Source organism: Schistocerca cancellata, unplaced genomic scaffold (assembly GCF_023864275.1).
Source record: "Schistocerca cancellata isolate TAMUIC-IGC-003103 unplaced genomic scaffold, iqSchCanc2.1 HiC_scaffold_985, whole genome shotgun sequence".
NCBI classification, from domain to species: Eukaryota; Metazoa; Arthropoda; class Insecta; order Orthoptera; family Acrididae; genus Schistocerca; species Schistocerca cancellata.
The window spans coordinates 49,404-65,981 of NW_026046993.1; the positions used below are offsets into that span (position 1 = coordinate 49,404).

General features: G+C 50.3%; 21 non-coding genes across 21 annotated transcripts; all 21 read right to left on the reverse strand.

Annotated features, from left to right (window-relative positions):
* Positions 1 to 63: 63 nt before the first annotated feature.
* Trnaa-ugc (transfer RNA alanine (anticodon UGC)) lies at positions 64 to 136 on the reverse strand. The gene has a single exon. It is a non-coding gene; the product is annotated as a tRNA-Ala (tRNA).
* Positions 137 to 1,149: 1,013 nt separating this feature from the next.
* Trnaa-agc (transfer RNA alanine (anticodon AGC)) lies at positions 1,150 to 1,222 on the reverse strand. Its single transcript has one exon. It is a non-coding gene; the product is annotated as a tRNA-Ala (tRNA).
* Positions 1,223 to 1,645: 423 nt separating this feature from the next.
* On the reverse strand, positions 1,646 to 1,718 carry Trnaa-ugc (transfer RNA alanine (anticodon UGC)). Its single transcript has one exon. It is a non-coding gene; the product is annotated as a tRNA-Ala (tRNA).
* Positions 1,719 to 2,731: 1,013 nt separating this feature from the next.
* Positions 2,732 to 2,804, reverse strand: Trnaa-agc (transfer RNA alanine (anticodon AGC)). Its single transcript has one exon. It is a non-coding gene; the product is annotated as a tRNA-Ala (tRNA).
* Positions 2,805 to 3,227: 423 nt separating this feature from the next.
* Trnaa-ugc (transfer RNA alanine (anticodon UGC)) lies at positions 3,228 to 3,300 on the reverse strand. Its single transcript has one exon. It is a non-coding gene; the product is annotated as a tRNA-Ala (tRNA).
* A 1,013-nt stretch (positions 3,301 to 4,313) lies between these two features.
* Trnaa-agc (transfer RNA alanine (anticodon AGC)) lies at positions 4,314 to 4,386 on the reverse strand. Its single transcript has one exon. It is a non-coding gene; the product is annotated as a tRNA-Ala (tRNA).
* A 423-nt stretch (positions 4,387 to 4,809) lies between these two features.
* Trnaa-ugc (transfer RNA alanine (anticodon UGC)) lies at positions 4,810 to 4,882 on the reverse strand. Its single transcript has one exon. It is a non-coding gene; the product is annotated as a tRNA-Ala (tRNA).
* Positions 4,883 to 5,895: 1,013 nt separating this feature from the next.
* Trnaa-agc (transfer RNA alanine (anticodon AGC)) lies at positions 5,896 to 5,968 on the reverse strand. The gene has a single exon. It is a non-coding gene; the product is annotated as a tRNA-Ala (tRNA).
* Positions 5,969 to 6,391: 423 nt separating this feature from the next.
* Trnaa-ugc (transfer RNA alanine (anticodon UGC)) lies at positions 6,392 to 6,464 on the reverse strand. Its single transcript has one exon. It is a non-coding gene; the product is annotated as a tRNA-Ala (tRNA).
* Positions 6,465 to 7,477: 1,013 nt separating this feature from the next.
* Positions 7,478 to 7,550, reverse strand: Trnaa-agc (transfer RNA alanine (anticodon AGC)). The gene has a single exon. It is a non-coding gene; the product is annotated as a tRNA-Ala (tRNA).
* Positions 7,551 to 7,973: 423 nt separating this feature from the next.
* Trnaa-ugc (transfer RNA alanine (anticodon UGC)) lies at positions 7,974 to 8,046 on the reverse strand. Its single transcript has one exon. It is a non-coding gene; the product is annotated as a tRNA-Ala (tRNA).
* A 1,013-nt stretch (positions 8,047 to 9,059) lies between these two features.
* On the reverse strand, positions 9,060 to 9,132 carry Trnaa-agc (transfer RNA alanine (anticodon AGC)). Its single transcript has one exon. It is a non-coding gene; the product is annotated as a tRNA-Ala (tRNA).
* A 423-nt stretch (positions 9,133 to 9,555) lies between these two features.
* On the reverse strand, positions 9,556 to 9,628 carry Trnaa-ugc (transfer RNA alanine (anticodon UGC)). Its single transcript has one exon. It is a non-coding gene; the product is annotated as a tRNA-Ala (tRNA).
* Positions 9,629 to 10,641: 1,013 nt separating this feature from the next.
* Trnaa-agc (transfer RNA alanine (anticodon AGC)) lies at positions 10,642 to 10,714 on the reverse strand. The gene has a single exon. It is a non-coding gene; the product is annotated as a tRNA-Ala (tRNA).
* Positions 10,715 to 11,137: 423 nt separating this feature from the next.
* Positions 11,138 to 11,210, reverse strand: Trnaa-ugc (transfer RNA alanine (anticodon UGC)). Its single transcript has one exon. It is a non-coding gene; the product is annotated as a tRNA-Ala (tRNA).
* A 1,013-nt stretch (positions 11,211 to 12,223) lies between these two features.
* On the reverse strand, positions 12,224 to 12,296 carry Trnaa-agc (transfer RNA alanine (anticodon AGC)). The gene has a single exon. It is a non-coding gene; the product is annotated as a tRNA-Ala (tRNA).
* A 423-nt stretch (positions 12,297 to 12,719) lies between these two features.
* On the reverse strand, positions 12,720 to 12,792 carry Trnaa-ugc (transfer RNA alanine (anticodon UGC)). The gene has a single exon. It is a non-coding gene; the product is annotated as a tRNA-Ala (tRNA).
* A 1,013-nt stretch (positions 12,793 to 13,805) lies between these two features.
* Trnaa-agc (transfer RNA alanine (anticodon AGC)) lies at positions 13,806 to 13,878 on the reverse strand. The gene has a single exon. It is a non-coding gene; the product is annotated as a tRNA-Ala (tRNA).
* A 423-nt stretch (positions 13,879 to 14,301) lies between these two features.
* Positions 14,302 to 14,374, reverse strand: Trnaa-ugc (transfer RNA alanine (anticodon UGC)). The gene has a single exon. It is a non-coding gene; the product is annotated as a tRNA-Ala (tRNA).
* Positions 14,375 to 15,387: 1,013 nt separating this feature from the next.
* Trnaa-agc (transfer RNA alanine (anticodon AGC)) lies at positions 15,388 to 15,460 on the reverse strand. Its single transcript has one exon. It is a non-coding gene; the product is annotated as a tRNA-Ala (tRNA).
* Positions 15,461 to 15,883: 423 nt separating this feature from the next.
* Positions 15,884 to 15,956, reverse strand: Trnaa-ugc (transfer RNA alanine (anticodon UGC)). Its single transcript has one exon. It is a non-coding gene; the product is annotated as a tRNA-Ala (tRNA).
* Between the last annotated feature and the right edge of the window lie 622 nt (positions 15,957 to 16,578).

The window sequence follows — 16,578 nt, forward strand, 5'->3', positions numbered from 1 at the left end:
CAACATCTTGCGTGTCTTTAGGCTCGCCGCGACCAACACTTACCATGCACTGTCCACGAAACATGGAGGCGCCGGGGCTTGAACCCGGGACCTTTCACATGCAAAGCGAACGCTCTACCAACTGAGCTACGCCCCCAAGCGCAACAAAGCTGCGCTGTTTTCCATCCTTTGCTACTCTGATGTGCGCGGACATGATGGTTGGTTGGTTTATAGGGGCGAAGGGACCAGTGTACAAAGGCGCGATCACGTTCATATGCACAAGAGTTCCAAGTAGTTTCGATGCTCTGGTATTACGACTACAAATTCCGTCTGTATTTAAAGTCTTAAATTGAAAGGACAGTCACAAATTGCTCCGTTTTCACTCCTTGTCGACAATCACACAGCGCCTGAGGTAACAAGCACATCTGAAGCCCCATTGTGCACTCGACTGTTGATGCCAACTCACTGCCGCGCACTTTACTACTGTGTACCACTCTTGTCGTCCAACTGCAAAAGACTGGGCCACAACAAGCTTCCGCGTCTCCATTGCACTGCGCAAACTACGAAACGCTCCCCAAACATTGCACTCACCCATGCAGACGACTTTTCCGACTTTACACGACGCTCACGCAACGCTCACGCTAGTGACAGCCTTATTTAGAGCTTGACGTCGCACCCAAGCGAGTGAGCACATTTCGCCTACGGCTTAGGCCGCCCAACTAGTGTGGCTGCTCGGTCTCTGCAGGCAGCAAGGGGCTGCAAACTTCCCGTGTTCGCGCCTATGTCACCTCCGCTTGCTTGTCAGAGACAGAGTGTCGCAAAACATACAACTCACTCCATGAATTGATTGCTACGGCATCTGTCATCAGCAGTCATAACTAGCAACACCAGTAGCAGCCGACTGCACGTAAAGAATGGGAATGTGCAGTGGGATTTTTGTGAACTCGGCGCAAGGCAGATCTTTCCGACATAGGTTTGAGAATCTTAAGGGAAGACTCGTACTGGTTCTAAATTAAGTATAGGGCTGGGAGGAGGGTGGTTCCTGCGCGTAACAGCACGCTTGCCAATTGTTGCTGCTAATCGTTCGCTCGTATCTGCCTAGACACATTTGCTGGCTGTGAATTATTTCACTTGCATGGCAGTGTGCGCATGTTGGTGTGTTAAAAATTCTGGAGACGCTGGGTATCGATCCCAGTACCTCTCGCATGCTAAGCGAGCGCTCTACCATCTGAGCTACGCCCCCTGATGACGGATAGTGCTACATACAACCATATCAATATCACAGACCCTTGCACTCCCATTATTCCGCAGACAAACACTACTCTCAATGTGTCCGTGAGGGTGTCTTTCAGGTTTCCTGCATTCTGTATCGAATCGTAGTTGGCCAAAATTAAAGTGGCACGCACAACGTCGAAAATAGCGTTCGGCCACCGCTCTGAGTAAGACGAACGTGTTGTCCACACTCTAGACTTCATTGAGGTTAGGCCGTTATACCTAAGACAGATTTGCACTCGATGACACCTCGACAACAGCCGGTCCTCACATTCACGTCTTGCTCTCCTTACGTCAGTATACATCATATGAGTCTGTGACGCTGGCTTTGCAACATCTAGCGTGTCTTTATGCTCGCCGCGACCAACACTTACCATGCACTGTCCACAAAACATGGAGGCGCCGGGGCTTGAACGCGGGACCTTTCACATGCAAAGCGAACGCTCTACCAACTGAGCTACGCCCCCAAGCGCAACAAAGCTGCGCTGTTTTCCATCCTTTGCTACTCTGATGTGCGCGGACATGATGGTTGGTTGGTTTATAGGGGCGAAGGGACCAGTGTACAAAGGCGCGATCACGTTCATATGCACAAGAGTTCCAAGTAGTTTCGATGCTCTGGTATTACGACTACAAATTCCGTCTGTATTTAAAGTCTTAAATTGAAAGGACAGTCACAAATTGCTCCGTTTTCACTCCTTGTCGACAATCACACAGCGCCTGAGGTAACAAGCACATCTGAAGCCCCATTGTGCACTCGACTGTTGATGCCAACTCACTGCCGCGCACTTTACTACTGTGTACCACTCTTGTCGTCCAACTGCAAAAGACTGGGCCACAACAAGCTTCCGCGTCTCCATTGCACTGCGCAAACTACGAAACGCTCCCCAAACATTGCACTCACCCATGCAGACGACTTTTCCGACTTTACACGACGCTCACGCAACGCTCACGCTAGTGACAGCCTTATTTAGAGCTTGACGTCGCACCCAAGCGAGTGAGCACATTTCGCCTACGGCTTAGGCCGCCCAACTAGTGTGGCTGCTCGGTCTCTGCAGGCAGCAAGGGGCTGCAAACTTCCCGTGTTCGCGCCTATGTCACCTCCGCTTGCTTGTCAGAGACAGAGTGTCGCAAAACATACAACTCACTCCATGAATTGATTGCTACGGCATCTGTCATCAGCAGTCATAACTAGCAACACCAGTAGCAGCCGACTGCACGTAAAGAATGGGAATGTGCAGTGGGATTTTTGTGAACTCGGCGCAAGGCAGATCTTTCCGACATAGGTTTGAGAATCTTAAGGGAAGACTCGTACTGGTTCTAAATTAAGTATAGGGCTGGGAGGAGGGTGGTTCCTGCGCGTAACAGCACGCTTGCCAATTGTTGCTGCTAATCGTTCGCTCGTATCTGCCTAGACACATTTGCTGGCTGTGAATTATTTCACTTGCATGGCAGTGTGCGCATGTTGGTGTGTTAAAAATTCTGGAGACGCTGGGTATCGATCCCAGTACCTCTCGCATGCTAAGCGAGCGCTCTACCATCTGAGCTACGCCCCCTGATGACGGATAGTGCTACATACAACCATATCAATATCACAGACCCTTGCACTCCCATTATTCCGCAGACAAACACTACTCTCAATGTGTCCGTGAGGGTGTCTTTCAGGTTTCCTGCATTCTGTATCGAATCGTAGTTGGCCAAAATTAAAGTGGCACGCACAACGTCGAAAATAGCGTTCGGCCACCGCTCTGAGTAAGACGAACGTGTTGTCCACACTCTAGACTTCATTGAGGTTAGGCCGTTATACCTAAGACAGATTTGCACTCGATGACACCTCGACAACAGCCGGTCCTCACATTCACGTCTTGCTCTCCTTACGTCAGTATACATCATATGAGTCTGTGACGCTGGCTTTGCAACATCTAGCGTGTCTTTATGCTCGCCGCGACCAACACTTACCATGCACTGTCCACAAAACATGGAGGCGCCGGGGCTTGAACGCGGGACCTTTCACATGCAAAGCGAACGCTCTACCAACTGAGCTACGCCCCCAAGCGCAACAAAGCTGCGCTGTTTTCCATCCTTTGCTACTCTGATGTGCGCGGACATGATGGTTGGTTGGTTTATAGGGGCGAAGGGACCAGTGTACAAAGGCGCGATCACGTTCATATGCACAAGAGTTCCAAGTAGTTTCGATGCTCTGGTATTACGACTACAAATTCCGTCTGTATTTAAAGTCTTAAATTGAAAGGACAGTCACAAATTGCTCCGTTTTCACTCCTTGTCGACAATCACACAGCGCCTGAGGTAACAAGCACATCTGAAGCCCCATTGTGCACTCGACTGTTGATGCCAACTCACTGCCGCGCACTTTACTACTGTGTACCACTCTTGTCGTCCAACTGCAAAAGACTGGGCCACAACAAGCTTCCGCGTCTCCATTGCACTGCGCAAACTACGAAACGCTCCCCAAACATTGCACTCACCCATGCAGACGACTTTTCCGACTTTACACGACGCTCACGCAACGCTCACGCTAGTGACAGCCTTATTTAGAGCTTGACGTCGCACCCAAGCGAGTGAGCACATTTCGCCTACGGCTTAGGCCGCCCAACTAGTGTGGCTGCTCGGTCTCTGCAGGCAGCAAGGGGCTGCAAACTTCCCGTGTTCGCGCCTATGTCACCTCCGCTTGCTTGTCAGAGACAGAGTGTCGCAAAACATACAACTCACTCCATGAATTGATTGCTACGGCATCTGTCATCAGCAGTCATAACTAGCAACACCAGTAGCAGCCGACTGCACGTAAAGAATGGGAATGTGCAGTGGGATTTTTGTGAACTCGGCGCAAGGCAGATCTTTCCGACATAGGTTTGAGAATCTTAAGGGAAGACTCGTACTGGTTCTAAATTAAGTATAGGGCTGGGAGGAGGGTGGTTCCTGCGCGTAACAGCACGCTTGCCAATTGTTGCTGCTAATCGTTCGCTCGTATCTGCCTAGACACATTTGCTGGCTGTGAATTATTTCACTTGCATGGCAGTGTGCGCATGTTGGTGTGTTAAAAATTCTGGAGACGCTGGGTATCGATCCCAGTACCTCTCGCATGCTAAGCGAGCGCTCTACCATCTGAGCTACGCCCCCTGATGACGGATAGTGCTACATACAACCATATCAATATCACAGACCCTTGCACTCCCATTATTCCGCAGACAAACACTACTCTCAATGTGTCCGTGAGGGTGTCTTTCAGGTTTCCTGCATTCTGTATCGAATCGTAGTTGGCCAAAATTAAAGTGGCACGCACAACGTCGAAAATAGCGTTCGGCCACCGCTCTGAGTAAGACGAACGTGTTGTCCACACTCTAGACTTCATTGAGGATAGGCCGTTATACCTAAGACAGATTTGCACTCGATGACACCTCGACAACAGCCGGTCCTCACATTCACGTCTTGCTCTCCTTACGTCAGTATACATCATATGAGTCTGTGACGCTGGCTTTGCAACATCTTGCGTGTCTTTAGGCTCGCCGCGACCAACACTTACCATGCACTGTCCACGAAACATGGAGGCGCCGGGGCTTGAACCCGGGACCTTTCACATGCAAAGCGAACGCTCTACCAACTGAGCTACGCCCCCAAGCGCAACAAAGCTGCGCTGTTTTCCATCCTTTGCTACTCTGATGTGCGCGGACATGATGGTTGGTTGGTTTATAGGGGCGAAGGGACCAGTGTACAAAGGCGCGATCACGTTCATATGCACAAGAGTTCCAAGTAGTTTCGATGCTCTGGTATTACGACTACAAATTCCGTCTGTATTTAAAGTCTTAAATTGAAAGGACAGTCACAAATTGCTCCGTTTTCACTCCTTGTCGACAATCACACAGCGCCTGAGGTAACAAGCACATCTGAAGCCCCATTGTGCACTCGACTGTTGATGCCAACTCACTGCCGCGCACTTTACTACTGTGTACCACTCTTGTCGTCCAACTGCAAAAGACTGGGCCACAACAAGCTTCCGCGTCTCCATTGCACTGCGCAAACTACGAAACGCTCCCCAAACATTGCACTCACCCATGCAGACGACTTTTCCGACTTTACACGACGCTCACGCAACGCTCACGCTAGTGACAGCCTTATTTAGAGCTTGACGTCGCACCCAAGCGAGTGAGCACATTTCGCCTACGGCTTAGGCCGCCCAACTAGTGTGGCTGCTCGGTCTCTGCAGGCAGCAAGGGGCTGCAAACTTCCCGTGTTCGCGCCTATGTCACCTCCGCTTGCTTGTCAGAGACAGAGTGTCGCAAAACATACAACTCACTCCATGAATTGATTGCTACGGCATCTGTCATCAGCAGTCATAACTAGCAACACCAGTAGCAGCCGACTGCACGTAAAGAATGGGAATGTGCAGTGGGATTTTTGTGAACTCGGCGCAAGGCAGATCTTTCCGACATAGGTTTGAGAATCTTAAGGGAAGACTCGTACTGGTTCTAAATTAAGTATAGGGCTGGGAGGAGGGTGGTTCCTGCGCGTAACAGCACGCTTGCCAATTGTTGCTGCTAATCGTTCGCTCGTATCTGCCTAGACACATTTGCTGGCTGTGAATTATTTCACTTGCATGGCAGTGTGCGCATGTTGGTGTGTTAAAAATTCTGGAGACGCTGGGTATCGATCCCAGTACCTCTCGCATGCTAAGCGAGCGCTCTACCATCTGAGCTACGCCCCCTGATGACGGATAGTGCTACATACAACCATATCAATATCACAGACCCTTGCACTCCCATTATTCCGCAGACAAACACTACTCTCAATGTGTCCGTGAGGGTGTCTTTCAGGTTTCCTGCATTCTGTATCGAATCGTAGTTGGCCAAAATTAAAGTGGCACGCACAACGTCGAAAATAGCGTTCGGCCACCGCTCTGAGTAAGACGAACGTGTTGTCCACACTCTAGACTTCATTGAGGATAGGCCGTTATACCTAAGACAGATTTGCACTCGATGACACCTCGACAACAGCCGGTCCTCACATTCACGTCTTGCTCTCCTTACGTCAGTATACATCATATGAGTCTGTGACGCTGGCTTTGCAACATCTTGCGTGTCTTTAGGCTCGCCGCGACCAACACTTACCATGCACTGTCCACGAAACATGGAGGCGCCGGGGCTTGAACCCGGGACCTTTCACATGCAAAGCGAACGCTCTACCAACTGAGCTACGCCCCCAAGCGCAACAAAGCTGCGCTGTTTTCCATCCTTTGCTACTCTGATGTGCGCGGACATGATGGTTGGTTGGTTTATAGGGGCGAAGGGACCAGTGTACAAAGGCGCGATCACGTTCATATGCACAAGAGTTCCAAGTAGTTTCGATGCTCTGGTATTACGACTACAAATTCCGTCTGTATTTAAAGTCTTAAATTGAAAGGACAGTCACAAATTGCTCCGTTTTCACTCCTTGTCGACAATCACACAGCGCCTGAGGTAACAAGCACATCTGAAGCCCCATTGTGCACTCGACTGTTGATGCCAACTCACTGCCGCGCACTTTACTACTGTGTACCACTCTTGTCGTCCAACTGCAAAAGACTGGGCCACAACAAGCTTCCGCGTCTCCATTGCACTGCGCAAACTACGAAACGCTCCCCAAACATTGCACTCACCCATGCAGACGACTTTTCCGACTTTACACGACGCTCACGCAACGCTCACGCTAGTGACAGCCTTATTTAGAGCTTGACGTCGCACCCAACCGAGTGAGCACATTTCGCCTACGGCTTAGGCCGCCCAACTAGTGTGGCTGCTCGGTCTCTGCAGGCAGCAAGGGGCTGCAAACTTCCCGTGTTCGCGCCTATGTCACCTCCGCTTGCTTGTCAGAGACAGAGTGTCGCAAAACATACAACTCACTCCATGAATTGATTGCTACGGCATCTGTCATCAGCAGTCATAACTAGCAACACCAGTAGCAGCCGACTGCACGTAAAGAATGGGAATGTGCAGTGGGATTTTTGTGAACTCGGCGCAAGGCAGATCTTTCCGACATAGGTTTGAGAATCTTAAGGGAAGACTCGTACTGGTTCTAAATTAAGTATAGGGCTGGGAGGAGGGTGGTTCCTGCGCGTAACAGCACGCTTGCCAATTGTTGCTGCTAATCGTTCGCTCGTATCTGCCTAGACACATTTGCTGGCTGTGAATTATTTCACTTGCATGGCAGTGTGCGCATGTTGGTGTGTTAAAAATTCTGGAGACGCTGGGTATCGATCCCAGTACCTCTCGCATGCTAAGCGAGCGCTCTACCATCTGAGCTACGCCCCCTGATGACGGATAGTGCTACATACAACCATATCAATATCACAGACCCTTGCACTCCCATTATTCCGCAGACAAACACTACTCTCAATGTGTCCGTGAGGGTGTCTTTCAGGTTTCCTGCATTCTGTATCGAATCGTAGTTGGCCAAAATTAAAGTGGCACGCACAACGTCGAAAATAGCGTTCGGCCACCGCTCTGAGTAAGACGAACGTGTTGTCCACACTCTAGACTTCATTGAGGTTAGGCCGTTATACCTAAGACAGATTTGCACTCGATGACACCTCGACAACAGCCGGTCCTCACATTCACGTCTTGCTCTCCTTACGTCAGTATACATCATATGAGTCTGTGACGCTGGCTTTGCAACATCTAGCGTGTCTTTATGCTCGCCGCGACCAACACTTACCATGCACTGTCCACAAAACATGGAGGCGCCGGGGCTTGAACGCGGGACCTTTCACATGCAAAGCGAACGCTCTACCAACTGAGCTACGCCCCCAAGCGCAACAAAGCTGCGCTGTTTTCCATCCTTTGCTACTCTGATGTGCGCGGACATGATGGTTGGTTGGTTTATAGGGGCGAAGGGACCAGTGTACAAAGGCGCGATCACGTTCATATGCACAAGAGTTCCAAGTAGTTTCGATGCTCTGGTATTACGACTACAAATTCCGTCTGTATTTAAAGTCTTAAATTGAAAGGACAGTCACAAATTGCTCCGTTTTCACTCCTTGTCGACAATCACACAGCGCCTGAGGTAACAAGCACATCTGAAGCCCCATTGTGCACTCGACTGTTGATGCCAACTCACTGCCGCGCACTTTACTACTGTGTACCACTCTTGTCGTCCAACTGCAAAAGACTGGGCCACAACAAGCTTCCGCGTCTCCATTGCACTGCGCAAACTACGAAACGCTCCCCAAACATTGCACTCACCCATGCAGACGACTTTTCCGACTTTACACGACGCTCACGCAACGCTCACGCTAGTGACAGCCTTATTTAGAGCTTGACGTCGCACCCAAGCGAGTGAGCACATTTCGCCTACGGCTTAGGCCGCCCAACTAGTGTGGCTGCTCGGTCTCTGCAGGCAGCAAGGGGCTGCAAACTTCCCGTGTTCGCGCCTATGTCACCTCCGCTTGCTTGTCAGAGACAGAGTGTCGCAAAACATACAACTCACTCCATGAATTGATTGCTACGGCATCTGTCATCAGCAGTCATAACTAGCAACACCAGTAGCAGCCGACTGCACGTAAAGAATGGGAATGTGCAGTGGGATTTTTGTGAACTCGGCGCAAGGCAGATCTTTCCGACATAGGTTTGAGAATCTTAAGGGAAGACTCGTACTGGTTCTAAATTAAGTATAGGGCTGGGAGGAGGGTGGTTCCTGCGCGTAACAGCACGCTTGCCAATTGTTGCTGCTAATCGTTCGCTCGTATCTGCCTAGACACATTTGCTGGCTGTGAATTATTTCACTTGCATGGCAGTGTGCGCATGTTGGTGTGTTAAAAATTCTGGAGACGCTGGGTATCGATCCCAGTACCTCTCGCATGCTAAGCGAGCGCTCTACCATCTGAGCTACGCCCCCTGATGACGGATAGTGCTACATACAACCATATCAATATCACAGACCCTTGCACTCCCATTATTCCGCAGACAAACACTACTCTCAATGTGTCCGTGAGGGTGTCTTTCAGGTTTCCTGCATTCTGTATCGAATCGTAGTTGGCCAAAATTAAAGTGGCACGCACAACGTCGAAAATAGCGTTCGGCCACCGCTCTGAGTAAGACGAACGTGTTGTCCACACTCTAGACTTCATTGAGGTTAGGCCGTTATACCTAAGACAGATTTGCACTCGATGACACCTCGACAACAGCCGGTCCTCACATTCACGTCTTGCTCTCCTTACGTCAGTATACATCATATGAGTCTGTGACGCTGGCTTTGCAACATCTTGCGTGTCTTTAGGCTCGCCGCGACCAACACTTACCATGCACTGTCCACGAAACATGGAGGCGCCGGGGCTTGAACCCGGGACCTTTCACATGCAAAGCGAACGCTCTACCAACTGAGCTACGCCCCCAAGCGCAACAAAGCTGCGCTGTTTTCCATCCTTTGCTACTCTGATGTGCGCGGACATGATGGTTGGTTGGTTTATAGGGGCGAAGGGACCAGTGTACAAAGGCGCGATCACGTTCATATGCACAAGAGTTCCAAGTAGTTTCGATGCTCTGGTATTACGACTACAAATTCCGTCTGTATTTAAAGTCTTAAATTGAAAGGACAGTCACAAATTGCTCCGTTTTCACTCCTTGTCGACAATCACACAGCGCCTGAGGTAACAAGCACATCTGAAGCCCCATTGTGCACTCGACTGTTGATGCCAACTCACTGCCGCGCACTTTACTACTGTGTACCACTCTTGTCGTCCAACTGCAAAAGACTGGGCCACAACAAGCTTCCGCGTCTCCATTGCACTGCGCAAACTACGAAACGCTCCCCAAACATTGCACTCACCCATGCAGACGACTTTTCCGACTTTACACGACGCTCACGCAACGCTCACGCTAGTGACAGCCTTATTTAGAGCTTGACGTCGCACCCAAGCGAGTGAGCACATTTCGCCTACGGCTTAGGCCGCCCAACTAGTGTGGCTGCTCGGTCTCTGCAGGCAGCAAGGGGCTGCAAACTTCCCGTGTTCGCGCCTATGTCACCTCCGCTTGCTTGTCAGAGACAGAGTGTCGCAAAACATACAACTCACTCCATGAATTGATTGCTACGGCATCTGTCATCAGCAGTCATAACTAGCAACACCAGTAGCAGCCGACTGCACGTAAAGAATGGGAATGTGCAGTGGGATTTTTGTGAACTCGGCGCAAGGCAGATCTTTCCGACATAGGTTTGAGAATCTTAAGGGAAGACTCGTACTGGTTCTAAATTAAGTATAGGGCTGGGAGGAGGGTGGTTCCTGCGCGTAACAGCACGCTTGCCAATTGTTGCTGCTAATCGTTCGCTCGTATCTGCCTAGACACATTTGCTGGCTGTGAATTATTTCACTTGCATGGCAGTGTGCGCATGTTGGTGTGTTAAAAATTCTGGAGACGCTGGGTATCGATCCCAGTACCTCTCGCATGCTAAGCGAGCGCTCTACCATCTGAGCTACGCCCCCTGATGACGGATAGTGCTACATACAACCATATCAATATCACAGACCCTTGCACTCCCATTATTCCGCAGACAAACACTACTCTCAATGTGTCCGTGAGGGTGTCTTTCAGGTTTCCTGCATTCTGTATCGAATCGTAGTTGGCCAAAATTAAAGTGGCACGCACAACGTCGAAAATAGCGTTCGGCCACCGCTCTGAGTAAGACGAACGTGTTGTCCACACTCTAGACTTCATTGAGGTTAGGCCGTTATACCTAAGACAGATTTGCACTCGATGACACCTCGACAACAGCCGGTCCTCACATTCACGTCTTGCTCTCCTTACGTCAGTATACATCATATGAGTCTGTGACGCTGGCTTTGCAACATCTTGCGTGTCTTTAGGCTCGCCGCGACCAACACTTACCATGCACTGTCCACGAAACATGGAGGCGCCGGGGCTTGAACCCGGGACCTTTCACATGCAAAGCGAACGCTCTACCAACTGAGCTACGCCCCCAAGCGCAACAAAGCTGCGCTGTTTTCCATCCTTTGCTACTCTGATGTGCGCGGACATGATGGTTGGTTGGTTTATAGGGGCGAAGGGACCAGTGTACAAAGGCGCGATCACGTTCATATGCACAAGAGTTCCAAGTAGTTTCGATGCTCTGGTATTACGACTACAAATTCCGTCTGTATTTAAAGTCTTAAATTGAAAGGACAGTCACAAATTGCTCCGTTTTCACTCCTTGTCGACAATCACACAGCGCCTGAGGTAACAAGCACATCTGAAGCCCCATTGTGCACTCGACTGTTGATGCCAACTCACTGCCGCGCACTTTACTACTGTGTACCACTCTTGTCGTCCAACTGCAAAAGACTGGGCCACAACAAGCTTCCGCGTCTCCATTGCACTGCGCAAACTACGAAACGCTCCCCAAACATTGCACTCACCCATGCAGACGACTTTTCCGACTTTACACGACGCTCACGCAACGCTCACGCTAGTGACAGCCTTATTTAGAGCTTGACGTCGCACCCAAGCGAGTGAGCACATTTCGCCTACGGCTTAGGCCGCCCAACTAGTGTGGCTGCTCGGTCTCTGCAGGCAGCAAGGGGCTGCAAACTTCCCGTGTTCGCGCCTATGTCACCTCCGCTTGCTTGTCAGAGACAGAGTGTCGCAAAACATACAACTCACTCCATGAATTGATTGCTACGGCATCTGTCATCAGCAGTCATAACTAGCAACACCAGTAGCAGCCGACTGCACGTAAAGAATGGGAATGTGCAGTGGGATTTTTGTGAACTCGGCGCAAGGCAGATCTTTCCGACATAGGTTTGAGAATCTTAAGGGAAGACTCGTACTGGTTCTAAATTAAGTATAGGGCTGGGAGGAGGGTGGTTCCTGCGCGTAACAGCACGCTTGCCAATTGTTGCTGCTAATCGTTCGCTCGTATCTGCCTAGACACATTTGCTGGCTGTGAATTATTTCACTTGCATGGCAGTGTGCGCATGTTGGTGTGTTAAAAATTCTGGAGACGCTGGGTATCGATCCCAGTACCTCTCGCATGCTAAGCGAGCGCTCTACCATCTGAGCTACGCCCCCTGATGACGGATAGTGCTACATACAACCATATCAATATCACAGACCCTTGCACTCCCATTATTCCGCAGACAAACACTACTCTCAATGTGTCCGTGAGGGTGTCTTTCAGGTTTCCTGCATTCTGTATCGAATCGTAGTTGGCCAAAATTAAAGTGGCACGCACAACGTCGAAAATAGCGTTCGGCCACCGCTCTGAGTAAGACGAACGTGTTGTCCACACTCTAGACTTCATTGAGGTTAGGCCGTTATACCTAAGACAGATTTGCACTCGATGACACCTCGACAACAGCCGGTCCTCACATTCACGTCTTGCTCTCCTTACGTCAGTATACATCATATGAGTCTGTGACGCTGGCTTTGCAACATCTTGCGTGTCTTTAGGCTCGCCGCGACCAACACTTACCATGCACTGTCCACGAAACATGGAGGCGCCGGGGCTTGAACCCGGGACCTTTCACATGCAAAGCGAACGCTCTACCAACTGAGCTACGCCCCCAAGCGCAACAAAGCTGCGCTGTTTTCCATCCTTTGCTACTCTGATGTGCGCGGACATGATGGTTGGTTGGTTTATAGGGGCGAAGGGACCAGTGTACAAAGGCGCGATCACGTTCATATGCACAAGAGTTCCAAGTAGTTTCGATGCTCTGGTATTACGACTACAAATTCCGTCTGTATTTAAAGTCTTAAATTGAAAGGACAGTCACAAATTGCTCCGTTTTCACTCCTTGTCGACAATCACACAGCGCCTGAGGTAACAAGCACATCTGAAGCCCCATTGTGCACTCGACTGTTGATGCCAACTCACTGCCGCGCACTTTACTACTGTGTACCACTCTTGTCGTCCAACTGCAAAAGACTGGGCCACAACAAGCTTCCGCGTCTCCATTGCACTGCGCAAACTACGAAACGCTCCCCAAACATTGCACTCACCCATGCAGACGACTTTTCCGACTTTACACGACGCTCACGCAACGCTCACGCTAGTGACAGCCTTATTTAGAGCTTGACGTCGCACCCAAGCGAGTGAGCACATTTCGCCTACGGCTTAGGCCGCCCAACTAGTGTGGCTGCTCGGTCTCTGCAGGCAGCAAGGGGCTGCAAACTTCCCGTGTTCGCGCCTATGTCACCTCCGCTTGCTTGTCAGAGACAGAGTGTCGCAAAACATACAACTCACTCCATGAATTGATTGCTACGGCATCTGTCATCAGCAGTCATAACTAGCAACACCAGTAGCAGCCGACTGCACGTAAAGAATGGGAATGTGCAGTGGGATTTTTGTGAACTCGGCGCAAGGCAGATCTTTCCGACATAGGTTTGAGAATCTTAAGGGAAGACTCGTACTGGTTCTAAATTAAGTATAGGGCTGGGAGGAGGGTGGTTCCTGCGCGTAACAGCACGCTTGCCAATTGTTGCTGCTAATCGTTCGCTCGTATCTGCCTAGACACATTTGCTGGCTGTGAATTATTTCACTTGCATGGCAGTGTGCGCATGTTGGTGTGTTAAAAATTCTGGAGACGCTGGGTATCGATCCCAGTACCTCTCGCATGCTAAGCGAGCGCTCTACCATCTGAGCTACGCCCCCTGATGACGGATAGTGCTACATACAACCATATCAATATCACAGACCCTTGCACTCCCATTATTCCGCAGACAAACACTACTCTCAATGTGTCCGTGAGGGTGTCTTTCAGGTTTCCTGCATTCTGTATCGAATCGTAGTTGGCCAAAATTAAAGTGGCACGCACAACGTCGAAAATAGCGTTCGGCCACCGCTCTGAGTAAGACGAACGTGTTGTCCACACTCTAGACTTCATTGAGGTTAGGCCGTTATACCTAAGACAGATTTGCACTCGATGACACCTCGACAACAGCCGGTCCTCACATTCACGTCTTGCTCTCCTTACGTCAGTATACATCATATGAGTCTGTGACGCTGGCTTTGCAACATCTAGCGTGTCTTTATGCTCGCCGCGACCAACACTTACCATGCACTGTCCACAAAACATGGAGGCGCCGGGGCTTGAACGCGGGACCTTTCACATGCAAAGCGAACGCTCTACCAACTGAGCTACGCCCCCAAGCGCAACAAAGCTGCGCTGTTTTCCATCCTTTGCTACTCTGATGTGCGCGGACATGATGGTTGGTTGGTTTATAGGGGCGAAGGGACCAGTGTACAAAGGCGCGATCACGTTCATATGCACAAGAGTTCCAAGTAGTTTCGATGCTCTGGTATTACGACTACAAATTCCGTGTGTATTTAAAGTCTTAAATTGAAAGGACAGTCACAAATTGCTCCGTTTTCACTCCTTGTCGACAATCACACAGCGCCTGAGGTAACAAGCACATCTGAAGCCCCATTGTGCACTCGACTGTTGATGCCAACTCACTGCCGCGCACTTTACTACTGTGTACCACTCTTGTCGTCCAACTGCAAAAGACTGGGCCACAACAAGCTTCCGCGTCTCCATTGCACTGCGCAAACTACGAAACGCTCCCCAAACATTGCACTCACCCATGCAGACGACTTTTCCGACTTTACACGACGCTCACGCAACGCTCACGCTAGTGACAGCCTTATTTAGAGCTTGACGTCGCACCCAAGCGAGTGAGCACATTTCGCCTACGGCTTAGGCCGCCCAACTAGTGTGGCTGCTCGGTCTCTGCAGGCAGCAAGGGGCTGCAAACTTCCCGTGTTCGCGCCTATGTCACCTCCGCTTGCTTGTCAGAGACAGAGTGTCGCAAAACATACAACTCACTCCATGAATTGATTGCTACGGCATCTGTCATCAGCAGTCATAACTAGCAACACCAGTAGCAGCCGACTGCACGTAAAGAATGGGAATGTGCAGTGGGATTTTTGTGAACTCGGCGCAAGGCAGATCTTTCCGACATAGGTTTGAGAATCTTAAGGGAAGACTCGTACTGGTTCTAAATTAAGTATAGGGCTGGGAGGAGGGTGGTTCCTGCGCGTAACAGCACGCTTGCCAATTGTTGCTGCTAATCGTTCGCTCGTATCTGCCTAGACACATTTGCTGGCTGTGAATTATTTCACTTGCATGGCAGTGTGCGCATGTTGGTGTGTTAAAAATTCTGGAGACGCTGGGTATCGATCCCAGTACCTCTCGCATGCTAAGCGAGCGCTCTACCATCTGAGCTACGCCCCCTGATGACGGATAGTGCTACATACAACCATATCAATATCACAGACCCTTGCACTCCCATTATTCCGCAGACAAACACTACTCTCAATGTGTCCGTGAGGGTGTCTTTCAGGTTTCCTGCATTCTGTATCGAATCGTAGTTGGCCAAAATTAAAGTGGCACGCACAACGTCGAAAATAGCGTTCGGCCACCGCTCTGAGTAAGACGAACGTGTTGTCCACACTCTAGACTTCATTGAGGTTAGGCCGTTATACCTAAGACAGATTTGCACTCGATGACACCTCGACAACAGCCGGTCCTCACATTCACGTCTTGCTCTCCTTACGTCAGTATACATCATATGAGTCTGTGACGCTGGCTTTGCAACATCTTGCGTGTCTTTAGGCTCGCCGCGACCAACACTTACCATGCACTGTCCACGAAACATGGAGGCGCCGGGGCTTGAACCCGGGACCTTTCACATGCAAAGCGAACGCTCTACCAACTGAGCTACGCCCCCAAGCGCAACAAAGCTGCGCTGTTTTCCATCCTTTGCTACTCTGATGTGCGCGGACATGATGGTTGGTTGGTTTATAGGGGCGAAGGGACCAGTGTACAAAGGCGCGATCACGTTCATATGCACAAGAGTTCCAAGTAGTTTCGATGCTCTGGTATTACGACTACAAATTCCGTGTGTATTTAAAGTCTTAAATTGAAAGGACAGTCACAAATTGCTCCGTTTTCACTCCTTGTCGACAATCACACAGCGCCTGAGGTAACAAGCACATCTGAAGCCCCATTGTGCACTCGACTGTTGATGCCAACTCACTGCCGCGCACTTTACTACTGTGTACCACTCTTGTCGTCCAACTGCAAAAGACTGGGCCACAACAAGCTTCCGCGTCTCCATTGCACTGCGCAAACTACGAAACGCTCCCCAAACATTGCACTCACCCATGCAGACGACTTTTCCGACTTTACACGACGCTCACGCAACGCTCACGCTAGTGACAGCCTTATTTAGAGCTTGACGTCGCACCCAAGCGAGTGAGCACATTTCGCCTACGGCTTAGGCCGCCCAACTAGTGTGGCTGCTCGGTCTCTGCAGGCAGCAAGGGGCTGCAAACTTCCCGTGTTCGCGC